The sequence below is a fragment of the Mustela nivalis genome (assembly GCF_964662115.1).
Source record: "Mustela nivalis genome assembly, chromosome: 7".
NCBI classification, from domain to species: domain Eukaryota; kingdom Metazoa; phylum Chordata; class Mammalia; order Carnivora; family Mustelidae; genus Mustela; species Mustela nivalis.
The window spans coordinates 12,769,659-12,788,132 of NC_139026.1; the positions used below are offsets into that span (position 1 = coordinate 12,769,659).

Consider the following 18,474-nt stretch of genomic DNA (forward strand, 5'->3'; position numbering starts at 1 on the left):
TCAAATTATAATGGGAACTTTCTCTGCCAGGTGTTGAGGAAACATCTTTCACCTGTCCTAAGTCATTTCTTATCTCTCTGGTAGGTCGGTGGACTTTGGGGTTATTTCTGAAGCTGATACTTGGATAAAAGTAGAGTTTTCTGCCACAATTCCGTGTTTGCTCATTCTCTTAGGACAGATTTTTCTGTCATGGGCATAGTCCATTTCTTTCACTTTTTTCACTCTCTTGATGCAAATGAAAATGTGGAGAGCTCTCGGGGGAAAGTGCGCAGGATAAATTCTGCAGACAAAATCTGGAGACCCAGGCTCTGGGAAAAGTAACCAGGAGGTGGAGAGCTACAGGTAGAACTTTCAGCACTGGAGCTGTCCAACAGCCCATGGGCTGTTTGCTGACGCAGGTGAAGATCCAGCCAAGATGGTGTTTCCTTCGAGGCCAAAGGACAATTTTTCAAAAACACTTTTTTTTTTTGAGATCTAGTGCCTCTGTGAGTTACTGAAGATTGAGTAGAGGCGATTCCAGTGTCCATAGCCCCAGCTTAAAATATCAGGAGAACCTTGACGTTCAATCCGTGTGATAAGAGACAGCCATGCAGAGTGGTCTAAGCAGAGATTAGCAAAGTACAGCCCACCACCTGAGCCCTTCAGATAAGAAGGGCTTTTATTACATTTTTCAGTGGTCAAAAAAAAAAAAAAAAAGAAAAGAAAATACTGTTTCATGACGTGTGAAAATGGCATGGAATTTAAATGTCAGCGTCCACAAAGAAGTGGTTGTTGGTACACAACCACACCTGTTCCTTCACTGTTGTCTGTGGCTGCTTGCTGCCTCAAGACCAGAGTGGAGTGTTTGCAACAGAGGCCATATGGCCAGAGAGCCTAAAAGATTTACTGTCTGACCTTTTATGTAAATAGTGTGCTGATCCATACTCTCGAGTAGAGCTTCTGGACTCTTCTCGCGCCGGAGCTTTGTAGAAGATCATGACGTTTGCTCAGCAGACTGTGATGCGTGGGAGGGGCCTCGTGGGCTGCGGGAGGGAGGGGCAGCGGCTCAGCGCACCTGCCATCCTTGCTCCAAGGCCGCTCTGACCAGAGGCTTCGACCCCACCTGTGACTGTTTCATACGGACACCCTCCCATGGGCTTGCTTTTCTCCATCTTCTTAAAGTTGCCTGGGGACTCAGATGTCTGCAGTCCTCTACATCATGTCTCGCAGAGCTCTGTACAATTTACAGATGCTTTTCACTTGTGCTTTCGTCTTTTTTTCTTTGTCCTCACGCCCTAGCTCTGCCTTTTGTAATCTGGTTGAATTAGCCCTTCTTGAAGGTTTGTTAAGGACAGATATGAAAGTGTTGTTAAGAATTTCATAATGCTGTTGGAGAAACGGTCTTCCTCTTCCATATGGGGAATGGAGGGTATTACAGAGACTCTGCCCTCAAAGTGACTGTCCTGGGATCTGCCACAGCCCCAACACCTGCTGATAGAAATGGCCTCATGCTGTTGATGGGGCTGGCCTAGGCGTCTGTGCTCGTTGCTATAAGGGTGGGCAGCTGGTGAACTGGACATTCCACAGAGTCTGGGCAGCATTTTTTGTAGTGGGTTAGCATAAGAACCTGAAACCTGGTGTGACTATGGTGATTAGCTAAGTGTATCTTTTAGAGAATCTTAACTAGAAATACAGAGCAAAGCAGTTGCTGAGTAGCAGGAAAAGAAGCAGCCAGAGAAATTCATTCCAGTGGCAAATAGTTACAGTGTTTCTGCTATGAATGAGGTACTCTTCTAGGCGTATGGAGAAGCAAAGTCCCTTCTTTCTTGGCTATTATATTCCAGGGTAAGTGGATATAGAAAAATGCTTTTTAAAGGTAAGTGCTTACAGAGGCGCCTGGGTGGCCCCGTTGGGTTAATTGTCTGCCTTTGGCTCAGGTCATGATCCCAGGGTCCTGAGATTGAGCCCCACATCGGGCTCCCTGCTCGATGGGGATCCTACTTCTCCCTCTCCCCACTTGTGCTCCATCTCTCTCTCTGTCTCTCATTCTTTCTCTCTCTCTCAAATAATAAATCTTAAGAAAAAGGTAAGTGCTATAAAGGAAATAATCCCGATCGATGGGCTAGAGAGAGGACGGCAAAAGGAAGGGGTTAGCTGTCAGGGAAGGACTCTCAGGGAGGGGACAGCTGAAGGCTGCAATTAAGTGGTTATGCCAAGATAGGACAGTAGGGCATTCTAGGCAGAGGGATCAGCATGTGCAAAGGTCCTGAGGTGCAAGACACTTGGCTTTGTTCAAAGCACAGAGAAAAGCCGTTGTGTTTGAGATGTAGCAGTGGGATATGAGGTTGGAGGAGACAGGGCCAGACCTTACAAACACATGGAGCCAGGGAATCAGCTCTCGACAGAGCTTGTGCTCCCCGAGCGGATGTCCCTTGTGCTGCCTGGGTTCTGGAAGCCAGTCCTATGTTGCTTGGTGGTACTACAGCTGCTGTTCCGGGGCTCGTGGGAGGGGCTATCACCGTTTTTGTCCTTGAAGTGTTCACAGTGCATTGCCTTTATATGAGCTGGCCTCATTAAGTCTCTGTTTTTCGCAATCCGATCTGAATCACAGCTGGTACTTAACAGTATGCCAGACCTGTCTCCATACGTGGATTAACTCTTTTTTCCCCGCCAGTGTGGTAGATAACTATGATCATCCCCATTTTTCAGATTGAGAACCTGAGTCATGGAGAGGTTAGGTTACTTGTCTGAAGTCACTAGCTAGAAAGTGGGAGGGCTGAAGTTTGAGCTCAGGTGGGTCGACTCTGAAGCTCAGACTTCTCCTTCCCCATCCTGCGCTGCACCTTGAAACCCAGGAGTGCAGCCGAGGTACCTGGCGCTGGAGCCAGGCCTGGATGGAACTGGGTGGGAATAGAAGGAACGGAGGACTGTGGGTAGGTGTAGACAGGTGAGATTCAGCCTGGCGGGGGGCGGGAAGAGCTGAGGTGGCAGGGGGTTCATGACATGCATGAAGCAGCAAATGGAAAGAACGATAAGACAGTGCTTGCTCTTGGTCCTATTGGCCGGGGGAGCCCTTCCGTGTTCCCAGGGGAACTGGGAATGGGGAGATAAACACTTAGTTGGCACCACTGTATGCCAGACATTTGTTACTGTTTTTAACACCCCTGCCCACCACCCCCCAAAAGAAGACCCTGCAAGCAGTTGGCCTTGATCCCGTTTCGCTGTTGAAGCACCATGTTCAGAGGGGTAGAGATCTCTGCCATCGTCACCTAGCAAGTAGGGCGCCAATCCAGGATTTAACCTTTTGAACTATCTGACTCCACCGTTTCTCCACTCCATCACCCCTCCTCTGTCCCACCTGCTTCCTGCTGGACAGAGGAGCAAGCTGCACTCTACATGGGTCATTGTTAACTCCTCCTGGCTGTGGATCCCTTTGGGGAGGCTGTTAAAATGTAGTCTCTTCTCCAGAAGTGCTCATTTGTGCACACTTGCACGCACACACAGATCTGCGTGCCCATTGAAGGGCTTTGCTGCATCTCTTGAATGGGTCCAGAGCCCTGTTCCCCATCTCTCAAGGTCAGGCTGGACCTGACATAGCAGCACAGTTGGTGGGAGGTGGGGGGAAAGAGGAACCGAGTGATTCCTGACTGCTGGCCTTAAGTGGAGCCAGTAAGCTGTTACCTGTCTTTGCTAAATAGCATCACTGAAGGGCCTAGTTATGTGTCGGCTCTGGGACCAAGAGCCCACATGCTTCATTTCATTTCAGCATTTCTAAAAACCCGTGTTAATGGTTTTTGTAATTTCCTCTAATTTATTTATTTATCAAAGCTTTTATTTATTTATTTATTTGAGAGAGAGCACACACAGCAGGGGGGAGGGGCAGAAGGAGAGGGAGAAGCAGGTTCCCCACGGAGCAGGGAGCCTTATCTGCAGGGCTCCATCCCAGGAACCCACGGTCATGATGTCAGTGGAAAGCAGATGCTTAACCGACGGAGCCATGCAGGCACCCTGATTTCCTCTATTTTGAAGATGATAGCAAAGAGCTTAGACTTCGAGGGATTGATCCACGCCGGGTGAGCTGCAGAGCCGGGATTCCAGCTACACTCTTGGTTTTCCTGAATTTCAAACCAGTCGGGCTGCAGTGAGTGCCAGCATGTTCTTAGCATGAATAAACAGTGCTCGTAGGTCCTGCCAGGTCCTCAAATGTCATTTCTCACCTGCCTCTGCTAGGCAGCTCAGATCCACGAGCCTGGGGAATGCTGCTGAATTTCTGGTTCTGTCTTGAATGCCATCAATGCATTAATTAATGTGGCAGGGAGAGCACCTGATGCTCCTGGAGGGTCACGGGGATGCGGAGTCCTCGCCACCCCGGTTGCACACAACGGTGTGGTTAATCTCCGCTGAGACAGCTCCGAGCTGTCCGGCAGGGGTGGGGGTGGGGCTGACAATCATAGGGGGCTTGCACAGACTCGCCTGCCATTACAGACCCCAAAGTGCAGAATTGTAAATGAAAAAACACTTAAAGATGCCACATAGTGTGTAAATGCTTCTCCAGCGGTAAAATATTATACCCTCATAAAACCCTTATAAACATGTAATAATAATTTACGCATAAGCACCAGCTATAAAGTGAAATGCAGCTCGATCTAGTTTTGCAAGAATTTTCCCTGGCGGAGAGTGCTAGCCATTGTGTGAATTCTCATCTGGGTGAAGAAAAACAAAATCCATTTCCCTGAGCAGAGTTACTCTTTGAAATAGCTCTGGCTTCAGACTTCAGAGGGAAAAATTATCCTGCGTAGGAAATGCTAACTGTATCATTTCTAAAGCTGTAGCTTTGTTGCCGAGGCACATGAACACCATAGAAACTTTTACTCAGGGCTTCTGACTTGCCCCTGCCTGATTTTCCCATTTACTTAAAGGAGAGTGAAATGAATGAGCTATGTTCTTTTTTCCCCAGCACTTTTCCTGTGAATATTCATTTTATGGTTCAGCTTTTTAAAAAGAAGACTTTAATTGTTTGGCTTCAATGTTCATCAGTGTTCATAAACGAGAGACTGGAATAAGAAAAAAAAATTCTCATTTTCCTAGTGCTCTCCAATTGTTTCTGAAGGTAGATTATTTTCTATTTATTGGGTTATGGTCATATGCTTCATGAAAGAAGGGACTTTTTGTGAGTGTAGTACCCTTAGCATCTTAAAGAGATCTCGGCATGTAGTAGATCCTCCATAAATGTTTTGCTGTAAACGTTGGATCCGTTGGAAGGGCTGGAAGGAACTAGGCTTTATTCCCTTGAATCCCACTTGGCGGCAAAATCTGAGAGGTCCAGTGTTCTCATGGTACAAAGATAGCAGCTACACACCAAGACTGACCTCATGGGGTCAGAGGCGCCTGGGTGGCTCAGTCGGTTAAGCATCTGCCTTCAGCTCAGGTCATGATTCCAGGGTCCTGAGATCAAACCCCATATTGGGCTCCCTGCTCAGCAGGGAGTCTGTTTCTCTGTCTTCTCTGCCTCTCCCCCAAGTTGTGGTCTCTTTTGCTGTCTCTCAAATAAATAGAAACGTGGGGTTGGGGGTGGGGGGAGACCGACCTCATAGGTGTGTTAGGGCTGTTGTTAACAAAGCACCTGAGACTGGGAGGCCTAAACCATAGAAAGGCATTTCCTCCCGGCCCTGAGAGCTGGAGTGAGATGGAGGGCTCTCTCTAGGGTTGCTTCTCCAGAGGCGCCTCCCCCTGGGCTTACCGTTGGCCATCTTCTCCCTGTGTCCTCACACAGTCTTGCCCTCAGTGTGCGTCTGTCCCAATCGCCTCTTCTTCTAAGGACACCAGTCATTGGACCACCCTAGAGATGTCATGTCACCTTAATTCTTTAAAGACCCCGTCTCCAAATATAGTCACAGTCTGAGGTCCCGGGAGGTAGAGTGGGTCTTTGAATTTGAGCGGGGGGGAGGGTGCGGGGGTGCAGGGACAGTTCAGCCCTGAACAGGGCGGTCACTGACTTGATCATAGAACTTTGTAATTGGTGAAGTGCCTCTCAGATGTTTAGCTGTTATGAGGAGCTTCAAATCTAATTGGGGCTCTAATATAATTAACAGTGTCAAAGTCAGTTCACCATACAGGCTGATATAGTCTAAGCTCCTTGGCGAGCATGGTGTTTTGGGGGTCCTGGGGGCGGATCTCATTTCCCCTGCTCCGTGGGACATAGGGAGTTTTCTAGCACGTGTCCTCCCAGTAAGTCCTGGGGCTTACTGAATCCTGTGGCTTGACGTTACCCACCTGGGGCTCAGACGTGCCACGGTCCCTGCAAGGCCCAGTCTGCTGAGGCCACTAACCGTGGCCTAATAATAGCACTTTCTGAGCACTTAGTGTGTGCTGGGCGCAGTTTCAGGTGGGCTCCTGACCAGAGTTTTGAAGCAAATGAAGCCCCAGGCTCCATGCTCTCACCTGCTGTAGATTGCCGGTGAGGGTGTTCTCCGGACACAGGTCACTAGGTGCTGAGCCTGGCAGCAGCTGGAACCCCCAAGTACAGTCGGGGTCTGCAGCTCGTCTACCCGCTGCCTTGTGGGCAGCCTGGTCCCATCCCTCTGGAGTTGCCACAGCCCAAAAACCCTTCCTGACTTTCATTCTGTGGCGTTCCAAAATACGGTCCAAGCCACAGCTCCTGGGAAGCTTGGAGGCTCTGGCTCGGGGTCCAGGCTCCCTCGGGCACTGACCCCATTTTTGGTTAAGGCTTGAGTTTGTCTCGGTCCCTCTGATGGTGTTTTTGGTTGCTGGACCCCCATCTCGGGTGTGTTCTGATTTTATGCTTAGGTGGGAGCTCTTGCAGCCTGTCAGGCTTGGGCTTTGCTGTCTGTGCTTAGATCTGATCCATGCACGAGGGCAGAAGATGGCTGGGTGTCTCCAGTGCCCTCCAGATCCCCAGTGGGGGCTCCCTGGGAGTCTGGTTGTTACAGTAGGTGTTGGGACTCACGGTGCTTCAACAGGGAAGGTGCAGTATTATGGGGACCTGGAAAAAGGGCCATTAACTAGAGGCTTTCGGGGGAGGCATTTGGTTCTAGAATCTTGAAAAGAAGTTTGGCGTTAGCTAGAAAGAAAGGAGGGAGGGCCTTCTGGTCAGTGGGAGCTGCAGGGACAGAAAGGTGAGGGACGTCAGAGATGCGTGAAGGAGAGCGCTGTTCAAACCTGTTCGTACGCTGCCCAGATGCCTGGGATTTGGAAAGGTGAAGTGAGTGCTGGGGGTTGACTCCCCGGCCAGATGGGGAGTGGCTTTGTGTGCAAGCCAAGCAGCTCGAATGGTCTCTTCTTCCGGGGGCTCAGGTCTGTGTGCATGCGTGCGTGTGTGTGTGTGTGTGTGTGTGTGTGTTGTGAGGACTCCATCCTCTAGGTCCAACTTTTCCCCAGTGCTGTGCCTGTGCCTGCATGAAAGGGGTCACTGGACTGGACTTTGAAGGGCTTGGACCGGAAGGGCTGGATGTGAAGCCACTGAGGAGACAGGCAAATGTCCCGTGTGAGTTCTCATTCAGTCATCTTTTAAAAACCAGAAAGTACTTTTCCAACAGCTGGTTCCAGTAAGTTCTTGTGAGCCCTGAGAGTGCTCCTGTGGGCCACCCCAGGCCCCGGGCTGCCATTGGCTCCTCATGCAGCTGCCACTGAAAATCCTTCCCCTCCCCCACACCCACCACTGCTGTCGGCAGCTTTTCGTCTCTCCGGATCCCCGTCTCCTCGTCTGCAGGTGTGCTCCTGGAGGAGTGGGAGAGGAGGACCAGAGGAGGCAGTGCTCACACACACCCCAAGCAGGTTCTAAAAGGCTGCATTGCCTGGAGCTCTTCTTCCAGTGACTTTCTTGTCATTCCTTTGTGTAGCCCCAGAGTCTCTGCTAACACGGCAGTAGGATCACCACACTAGCACCACTGCCATTACCACAGTGATCATTACCTTCAGCATCTCCGTTACCACCCCCACCACCATCACCATCAACAGTGTTGTCATAACCACCACCTTCTTTATGACAACCCTTACCACCGGCACCACCACCATTACGATCACTATTACCACCCACTACCACCAGCATTAGCACCATCATTAACATCACCACCATTACTACCACCACCATTACCACCAGTGTCACCATAACCATTACCACCACCAACCCCATTACCATTACCACGACCTTTGTTACCACCATTACTACCACCACCATTACTACTACCACCACCATGACCATTACCACTGTCATCATTACCACCAGTGTTACCATTATCATCCTTAGCACCAGCACCAGCACCATCATCACCAGTACCTCCACCATCATAAGTACCAGCACCATCACTAGCACCACCAGCACCTCCACCGTCACTACCAGCATCATCACCAACACCATCACCACCAGCACCAGCACCTCCACCATCACCAGTGCCGCCACCACCAGCGCTCTTCATCCTCACCTTCATCCGTCTCATCTTCTCTAGCCTCTTGCAGTCCTTGCGCACCCTGTACTTGATGCTTGACATAAATGCATTTGTCTAATTTTCAGAATGACCCCAGTGGTTAGTCACTTGTTGAAGTCTTCATTTTTGCCTTCGAGGACACCAAGGCGTGGGGATGATAAGTAAGTTGGCCAGGACCACCCAGCCGATACATGGCAGAGGTGGGTTTCCAGCGGGCCGTCTGGCCCCGGGGTGAGCCTGCGCTGCCTCTCGTGGAGGCAGCGTGTCCATGGTAGTTTCTTCTCCTTGTGTGCCGGGGAGGAGGTGTGGTGGAATGCCGCCGGCCCCCTCTGGGTTGGCATCTGCCCGGTGCTGCTTCCCTCTGTCCTCCGGAGCTCGCCAAAGTTTTATGTTCTCATCAAGCGTGCTCAGCACTGGCTCGTGAAAATGGATGAGGCAGCACAACCTCTTTCTGTAAACTTCAGAGACGGAGCGTCCGTTGAAGACAGAGTGGCCGTGGGTCCCAGGCCTCGAGGGTGGGAGCACGCACCGTCATTTTAGTCAGTGAGCTGAAAGCATGGTTGGCATCTAGCCTGAAGGGCCTGGTTGACTGATGGCTGGGTGGTATGTTACACCTGTCAATGGGGTGCCGTTCCTCACATCCCCACTGCCCCGATCTCGCCCAGGCGCTTCTGCTTGCACTTTCTCCATCTCGTCCCTTCCTGGGACAGGTCACCCATCCTCTCTCAAGCAGGGACCTTGCCAGCCTCCTGCCTCCATCCCCCGGGAAGATTGGTTTCTTCTCAAGACGTCTGCAAGCTCTTGTGGCTCAGAAGGGGTTAAGGCCAGCCAGGCTGCCTCTTGGGAACCTGTCCCCCCAGATCACTGTTGGTTTTAATCTTCATTATCTTTGAATGACAATGCTGTCAGCACCCAGGAGGGGTCCTTGAACAGCCAGATGGTGGCTGGATTTTTCTGCCAGTCATCAGTTTTCCTCTGATTGCAGCGCAGGTGCAGGGAGGAGCATTTTCTCAGCACTCTTCAGGTTTCCACGGCTCAAGTCGATTCCTCCAGTGGCCCGTAAAGGGAGTATTAAGGCTGGGCATGTTCCAGAGAGGTCAGGCGGTGGACTCGTAGATAGTTAGTGGTGTCAACTCTACGCGGGTAGAAATTTTTAAAAATATATTTACTGAGCACCTGCTATGGGCCAGGAGTTACAGTAGGCACCGGGGACACAGGGATGAGCAAAGCCAAGCCCCTGGTCCAGTGGATCTTTTAGTAAACACACATGCGTCATCTGTGTTTAGTGCAGGAGGTACTGAGAAGGGAAGACAAAAGCAAGCTAGAGCACCGAGGGTCAGGGTGATAGGACCATGACGTGAGAAGGGATGTTCTCTTGAAAAAGAGGTTTTCAAGAGCCTCTTCAAGAAGGTAGCAAATAATCATAGTCCTGAGTGAGGTGAGGAAACAAGCCACCTAGGTTAGCCAGGGAAGAGTATTTCAGAGAGAGGGAACAGCAAGTAGAAGGGCTGTGAGCAAGGAGTGATTAGAAAGGAGACTCTGGTGGCTGAGGGCCGGGTGTCCGGAAGTACACACCAGTTTTTCTTTCCTTTCTTCCTTTTTTTCCCCTTTTAATCTTTCATACCTTTCAGTATGGCCAAACGAGTATTTGCAGCCCTGTCAGTCAGATGAGCCATTTCTCTTTCTTTGGGGAGAGGAAGAAAAGCTTTGGTATAAGGGAGTGAAGTGGCAGATGTATTGTTCTCTTCTGTCTGCACCAAGTTTAAAAAGATGGTTTTTAAACCATCTAGCATTTCTAGTAGAAATGCTAGAGCACAGTTTAGGAAGCAGAAGTCTGAAGACGGGAGACATTTGTAACCTACCTTGGTCTGCGTTCTCCCTTTTTTCTTTCCGTATTGCTCGGATATAATGCTGACCCTCATCCTGGATAAAGGAATTCTCTCTCATTCTAGCATGGTTACATTTTCTCGTGAATTCGTTTCCTTCAGTGATCCTTTACTAAGGTCGCTCTTGGTGGCAGGTGCTATTTTAGGGACTGGGAATTCAGAGGCAAGTGTGATCCTTTGGGGGCAGCCCCTGGGATAGGGGGTGCTGGCATTGAAGTCACCCCCAAGGTTGTCATTAATTTATTTCAGCTGATGGCTGCCTCCTCAGCCTCCCCTGTGTCACCTCTCCCTGCTTCCCTCTTCCCCCACTTTCTGGGGATGGCTCTTTGACTCTGGAGAGTGGTCCCTCACCGAGGAGATAGACAGCCCTTTCTTGCTCAGCCCAGCCTCCTTCTGCACCCTCCTTCATCACCAGGCCTCCAAGAGCCGTGGGCAAGGCTTTCACACTCCTCAGCGGGGCCATCAGAATCTGGCTTCTGACCCCAGGCTGTCTGTCGTCAGTGCCATCAGGGAGCTGGTGGTTAGGTCACACCCTGCTTCCGTCCTCACGCTTCCCGAACTGGAATGCTCATTCATCCCATCGACCACCTCCTGCTGCCGAAGGCCCCCCTCGGGGCACTTTCTGCACGAGGACTCCCATCCAGGTGCCTCAGCCGACACCCCCCTTCCTGCACTTGAGCCGTCAGTCACCTCCGACTTCTGCAGCTTCTTCTTGTTCATGAACTCGCCCCCTTAGCGGCTGGTGTGTGTGGCAGCTTTGAGCTTAGTATGTCAAACACCGAATCCTTGACCTTCGCTCCTCCTTAAGGCTCCCCCTTTCTGCTCCCACCTTCTGTGACCGTAGCGCCTTTGTCTGTCACGTGACTTCTTCGCATCTGCCCGAACCCTAGGAATCCTCTCAACCTGTCGCCGAGACCCACCCCTTTTGCCCCTTTCTTACACCTCCTCTCCCCTCTCCCAGCCCTCACCACCCGGGTCCTCCGGAGAACAGTGGCCCCCAGACCAGCTTCAGCAGCACCTGGGGACTTGTGGGAGACGTGCACATCCTTGGGCCCGCCTTACCCCAGACGTACAGAAGTTGAGCCTCTGGTGTGTAAGGCTGAGAAATTCGTGTTTTAACACTGTCCAGGTGATTCTAATGCTTCCAGAAAACCCTGGAGGTCGGTAACTGAATAAGCTTCCTCGTCTCCCAGACTCACTCGTCTCGGCTCCCGTTGCCGTGCACCACGGTACCTGCCTTCTCTTCCTCAAGAGCAGCCCAGTCGGATCCCTGTGGTCACCCAGCTCCCTCCTCCTACGTCGGCCACTGGGGGACGGGCCTGAGGTCACACTGTCCAGGCATGAACCCACACCAGAACTCGTGAACTCTCTGTATTTCTGGTCTGCTGGGTTAACTCAGAAGTTGCTTTTTTTGGTAAATCATATCCTTTAGTGGAGATGTGGCTCCTTTTCTGCAGCAGATGTGCTAAAAATGTATGCACGGAGGATTTTTTGTGGGGAGCGAGAGGAGGGCAATAGAATATTCTTTTCTGTGAAGTCGTTTGAATGCCCGGGGAGAAGCTGTGGATTGAAGTGGCTTTTGTTTGCTTGGCTGTATCTTCTGGGTAATTCGAGGTCAGTAACTTTCACCCCTGGCCTCTGTTCAGTTGGAGGAGGCTAGGAGGTGCTGATTTCCAGGGCTACTCCAGCTTGGGTAGATCCTAGGTTTGTGACTCTTATGGTAAAATATTTCTTGCTTTTCTTAAAATTAGGCAAGAAGAGAACTGAGGTAGGCTGAAAAATGTCTTCCAGGGATATGAAGTCTTAATCCCTGGAACCTGTAAATATTACTCTGTTTGAAAATCAGGAAAGACCCTTTTCAGGTGTGATTAAGCAAAAGGCTCTCAGGATAAGGAGATAATCCTGGATCATCGGGCTGTGCCCTAAATGCAGTCACTTGCATGCTTCTGAGAGGGAGCAGAGGGAGATTGTCCCCACACAGGAGGGGGAAGGCGATGTGACCACCAAGGGAGAGATTGGAGTCATGAAACCACAAGTCAGAAGCTGGGAGAGGCAAGGAGCGAACTCTCTAGTCCTCTGGAGGGAGCACAGAGGTCCCCTCAATTTTTGGGCTTCTGGCCTCCAGAGCTCCAAGGGAACAAGTTCTGTTGTTGTAAGGCACCAAGCTTGTGTTAGAGAGACACGCGGAATTTTACCACAATTTAAAAAAACCACTTAAAAAAAAAAAAAGAAATGAACGTGGCTGTGTTGAAATGTGTTCTGGTGGCAGATCTGTCTGTCCTTGGCACTCAGGTTTCTAGGTGTGGGACTGGCGGCATGGGCAGCCTCAGCACTGCCTCTCCCCAGCTCTGCTCTGAAGATCTCTCTCCCAAGCTTCCCGCTCTGCTGTCCTCCTCCTGAGTGGCAGTTTGTGTCTTGCCGTCCTGGCTGCTGCCTCCCATCGCGATGCTCTCCCACATCCACACCTGCTGTTTTGTTCTCACTAATTGCATCTGGGGAGCGGAGCCGCTTCCAGTCGCAGTTGGAGTCGGCTTTGATGGGTGGCAGGGGCCAGCCAGGTGGGCTTTGTTTCCCTGTCTCTGTCACCGTCCCATGTTTGGGGATTTGATAAATATCCCGATGCTGACATGATGAGTGGCTTCTTGAACGTTCCTTTCTGAGGTTTTTGTTTTAGAGTGGCACGGGCCTTTGGGACCCCTCCCCAGCTCTCTGTAGGAAAGGCCAGTGTCCTCTGCAGAGGGGACCTGGGGAATGGTCTGGGGTGGTCGGTCATGAAGTCGCTCGTTTATTGGCCAGTTACTAGAATCACAAATCAGAGCATTTTAAGACCAGTTCCTGGAGAGGATCTAACCCTTTTTCATCTTGTACATGAGAAAACTCAGGCCCAAAGTGTTGCCTCTGGGCTGAGTGATAATACCAATAACATGAGACTTACTCCGTGTTGCCCACCTGTCTCCAGCACCCCCCACCCACCCACCCACAAACTGTGCTAAAGTGCGTTGGTGGGCAGTAGCTGTCATTGTATATAATTTTATAAACAGCTGCCGTTTACTGAAGCCGTACTGGGTGCGAGGCACTGCTATTAGCACTTTTGCTATATTTGTCCATTTCGTTATCATTAAAACAAGGGGTAGGAGCTATTATTAGTAGGGAGTGTCTAGGCTTTGTAATTAGTCAGAACTTTAAATTCTGGGACCATCATTTGCTAGTTTAATGTAAACCTCATATAGAAAATGGGGGTAGTTGTGCCTCTGGCCTTACAGATGAGAGGAACAAGCAGAGGAACAGATAAATTACGGACTCAGAAAAATACATGTAATTAAGGGATATCAGTCAGTCAGATATACACAGAATCCAGGGGCCTGTGTGTTTCATCGAGCCTGTGACATGAACCTTTTGGTTCATTCATTTTCCCATCTGGAAAATGAGGATAGCAATGTCTCAAAGTGAGTGACTGACACCTTTCACACACGCCCCCGCCCCCGCCATGTGGCAGCAGTTTCTGTTTGCTCTTGAGGTACTTGAAGGGCAGACGAGGTGTGCATCGTCATTCGGCTGTGGGGTGCTCTGGGGTGACTGCTAAGTCCTGTTCCAAGATCTGCCCTTTGAACAGGACAGCCAGCGTGAAGTACAGATGACTCAGTTTGAACGAGAGGCTGTCTTGACCCCAGAGGGCAGCAGAAAGAGCTTTCTCCACCATCGGCCCCAGCCAGAAAATTCCTCACTGTCTACTGGGAAGGCACAATGGACAGAAGGAGCCGTTGGCTGGGCGCAGTTGCATCTGTCCACGGTCACGCTGTCTGTGGGCATGAGTCACGGGCTCTGTCCTCAGATGTGGAGGGCAAGGACAGGGAACGGCATGTGATGGGATGAGTGGAACTGTGTTTTAGAAGGATAGTGGAGCCTAATTCTCTTTTCCATTAGAAGCTCCGTGTCAACTTGGGCAAACTCCACTAATTATATTTTCCAGCTTAGAGGAGTATGTATTGTGACCTCTGCTCTGTACCAGGCACTGTAGTAGGTTCTGGGAAGACAGAAAGGAGTCGGTTTCTGCCCTTGGGCAGTTTCTAACTCCCAGGAGATCTAGGCAAGGAAGCGGTGACATCAGGCGCACACTGGGGCTAGGGCTGTATTTACACACATGCATGTGCAGCCAAGGCTCGTGTCATGGTCCGAGTATAAGCTCACGAATGTTTCTCCTTGGAAGGCCTCTTGGCAGATGACTCATGATCTTGTTTTCTTTTTAAATATATCATTTATATTCATCAGGATGGATTAGGTGATGCTGTTTATTTGAACAATCCCTCAGTCTCCGGGGTGTAACTAATAAGGATTTATTTCTTACTCCTATAACGCGTTCATCCGCGGTTGGTATGTGTGTCTGTGGAGAGCTTCTGCTCCGTGAGACTCATACTCTGGGACCCAGGCAGGTCCCATTCTCCGAAATGTCCTAGCTCATCGAGCCTGGATGAAGTTGGTACCCCGGGAATCACATTCAGGCTCTTACCAGGCTTTTGCTTACAGTCGGTTGGGCAAAGGCAGACACACGGTGACCGTTCACTTCCGGGAACTGGGGAAGATCGGGTCTACCTGGGACTGGGAGGAGACGAGCTCCACGATTCCCGACAGTCTTAGGTAATTCTGACCAACTTCACGTTCGAATTCCTAAGTTAGAGGATAGAACAAAACAGTGCATTGAAAGGGGAGCTTGAGAAGGCGGCCGGAAGCATGAAAAGGAGTGACAGCCTGACCTCTAGGAAAAGGACGGGAAGGTCATGTTACAGCTGTAAGGTCAGGCAGATCCGTAGCACCTTTGTGGCTCCCACGGGCACACACAGTGTGTAGTACAACTTAGTGCCACACGGTGCCTTGGCCAGGCATCCGGCCACGCTTGGGGATACGTGAATAACTGGGATCGTTAAGAAAAACTTAGAATATATTTATTATATTGGTTATAAGACCAGACAAGTATCTTTTCACTTAGTTTAACCTAAATGTAACAAAAACAGTAAGCCTTTTGTGACCCACAAAAGACACTTAAGGGCCCCTGGGTGGTTCTGACTCTTGCTTTCAGCTCAGGTCACGATCTCCGGGTCAGGAGGTTGAGAATCCTGTGGGGCTTCATGCTCAGCATGGAATCTGCCTGAGATTCTCTCCCTTTCCCTCTGCTCCCTACCGCCCCCCTCCACCCCGCTTTCTCTCTCTTTCAGAATGAACAGGATCTTTTTTAAAAAGTCACTTAAATGGAACTTGGGTAAATTGAGGCATTGCTGCTTATAGTTTCCCATTTCTTCATGGGTAGTTTGTAAGTGCTTGATCGTTCGGGCAGACTCTAGTCTATTTCCCTTGTTCTTTTTTCTTTTTTTCCCCTTGTTTATTATGCTTATGATTGTTGAGAATTTACAGTAATGTACTGACAGTGGAGCTACTGTGCTGTAAGTACGTATGGACGCACACCTTTCTATTAGGAGAAATACGGGCTTCAGCAGGCAGGTCATTGGTTGGGGTCAGAGAGGACCAGGACATTATTTTGAAATGGCCTTACGGGTGTCCCCACTCTGTTCTCTTTCACAGCGCGCTCTTCGACATCCTTTATACAGGTGGCTGGGAAAAAAGCTCCTTAACTATCTTTGGCTCGCTTTCCTGGAGATCCCCCGTAGCTAATCAGTCAAACAAACATTTACCTTCAAGCATGGTTTATATCCCCCAAGGCCTGGTGGAAAAAGAAAGAGAAGTGTAAGGTCTGGCCCCCACACTCTAGGAGTTTACAGTGTGGAGATGGGGAGAGAAATCAGTATTTGCCCGCCACGTGCCACACACTCTTCCAGGCTCATATCTGCGAGGTTTTCTACCATAGGATGGAAGCTCTGTCATGCTTCCGTAGTACGTGGCAGCATTTGCATGTGAAGCCAGGGTTCTCTTTAAGTTCATTCTGCCTGCGGTGCCTGGGGCTGAGTCAGTGATGCCTTTGGCTCAGGTCATGATCCCAGGGTCTTGGGATCAAGCCCCGCTTTGGGTTCCATGCTCAGTGGGGAGTCTCCTTCTTTCTCTGCTTCTCCCCCTCTCTTGTTCTCTCTCTCTCTCTCTCTCTCTCAAATAAATATATAAAATCTTAAAGACCGGTCTGCCCTTGCTAGGGTATCTGCCAGCTACCACAGATCATTCAGAGATCCCTAAAGCAGAATGGGGTCTCAGGAGGGCACAGAGTTTTGTTCTCTTCAACACTTACGTTCCCGGTGGGGACATGGGAGCCTGGCTATGGGAGCCTGGCTATGGTGACTGATGAGTAAGAAAGGCTCCTGCTCTCAGGGAGTGGGCAGTCTCGCTCTGCGAAACTGACAAGAAGTTCATCAAGTCAGCACTGGCACCGGGAGTCCGCAACCCTGGCCACCGACCCCGACGAGGGTGCCTCCCTCCCAGGTAGTTCATGAGAAGGGCTGAGGACGCTCAGCAGGGGTGTGACCCTGTATGACTGGGTTTCAGCCAGCATGCACGTCTCACCCCGCGGCAGGAGAAGGACAGGAAGGAGCAAGAACCTTGGGAGTGAGGTAGCAAGACCGTCAAGATGCTGTAATAGCAAGAGGGTCTGCATGCGGGTGCCAGGGTCGGGGGTGGACCAGGAGGGAGACCTGATTGAGCAGAAGACACTCCTGTTTCAGACAGGACAAGACTGTGGGCTTTGGAGTCAAGCCTCCGAGTTCTCTATTATTAGCTTTTTGACCTTGGATAGAATACTTCACACACACACACACACACACCCCCGAGCCATAGATTCCTGCAATATGGGACTCGAAACTGTACCTCCCCTGTAAGGATCTAATAAGGATGAAACGAAGTCATGCACATCACGCATTTCCAGCTGTGGATAATTACTAATAACCAGTAGTTAATAACTGATAAAGAAGATGGATAAAATAAAGCTTACGCAGTGGGGGAATTCATGTATTTGTTTTGTAGTTTTATGGTTTTCTGAACACCAATACGGTGTGCCCAGATCCTGTGCAGCCTGGCGTTGGGATTGGCGGCGGGGCTGCTCTTTGTTTGCACCGTGGGTTTGGCACAGCCACCATGAGCCGTCTCTGCACTGAGTTATGTGGTCCATCAAGCTCCTTGACGTTGTGGACTAAGAGTTTGCGGGAGCCGCTGGGCAGCATGTGCCTTGTCTCCTTGTTGCTCCCATAGCCGAAGCTGGGCATCAGGATCTGGCTCTTGCATCTTCTGTGCACCCTGCCATCTGTGCTTCTGGGTTTCTGCCGGTTGGGTTTTTTTTTTTTTTTTTTTTAAGATTATTTATTTATTTATTTGACAGACAGAGATCACAGGTAGGCAGAGAGGCAGGCAGAGAGAGAGGAGAAGCAGGCTCCCTGCGGAGCAGAGAGCCTGATGCGGGGCTCGATCCCAGGACCCTGGGACCATGACCTGAGCCGAAGGCAGAGGCTTTAATCCACCGAGCCACCCAGGCGCCCAAGGTTGGGCTTAATTTTGATGCATTGGTCTGACTGGTGCCGGATGAACGTCTTAGTCCTCTCTTTAGCAATCTCAGGCTTCGCCGGGGGTCTGAGTGGGAGACGGCTGCCCCCTCCCCAGGCTGTGCTGAGGAAGAGAGTACAGTAGGGAATTGACTATGTGGTAACCTGTATTCTCATATTCAAGAGTCGAGGCCAAATGCTATAAGGGCAGATAAAGGGGAAAAAACTTAATCAAATATCTGTTATATGGTCAGGCTCTATGCCAGATCGTATCTTAGGTATTTTACAGAATTTTATTAACTATCTTAACCATCCCATTAGAGCAGACCGAACAGACTCGAGAATGTATAATGACTCAAGAGATGTACTTCTCACTCTCCAAAGGAGTCGGTTGGGGAGAGTAAAAGAAGGGGGCGGGGTGTCTGCTCCACGCAGTGACTCAGGCCCTCGTGTGGGCGTAAAGCTGCGGACACCGATGTCCAGCCAGCACGGTCCGGGAAGGGCGTGAGCCTTCTTGCCACTCACGTCCCCCGGGTTAAAACTGAATCCCAGCGTCACGCCTTCCTGCAGGGGAGCTGAAAACAGTCTCCCCCTGTGTGCAGAGCTTGGTGAACAGTTAAGCTCTCTCTGCAGAGGGCCCGACGTAGAGGTGAAGGAGCTGAGTTTCAGAGAAAAGGATCCATTTCTTGAAGGATC

The 18,474-nt window shown here is 50.4% G+C and overlaps 1 protein-coding gene across 4 annotated transcripts in view; it reads left to right on the forward strand.

Annotated features, from left to right (window-relative positions):
- LARGE1 (LARGE xylosyl- and glucuronyltransferase 1) overlaps positions 1–18,474 on the forward strand; it is a 524,894-nt gene that overhangs the window by 72,131 nt on the left and 434,289 nt on the right. The window contains exon 2 of one of the 4 annotated variants that reach the window (XM_082740543.1): positions 11,271–11,469. The exons of the other annotated variants lie outside the window; for them this stretch is intronic. The gene's annotated coding sequence lies outside the window, so the exon portion shown is untranslated. The remainder of the gene's footprint in view (positions 1–11,270; positions 11,470–18,474) is intronic. 4 annotated transcript variants of the gene reach the window in all.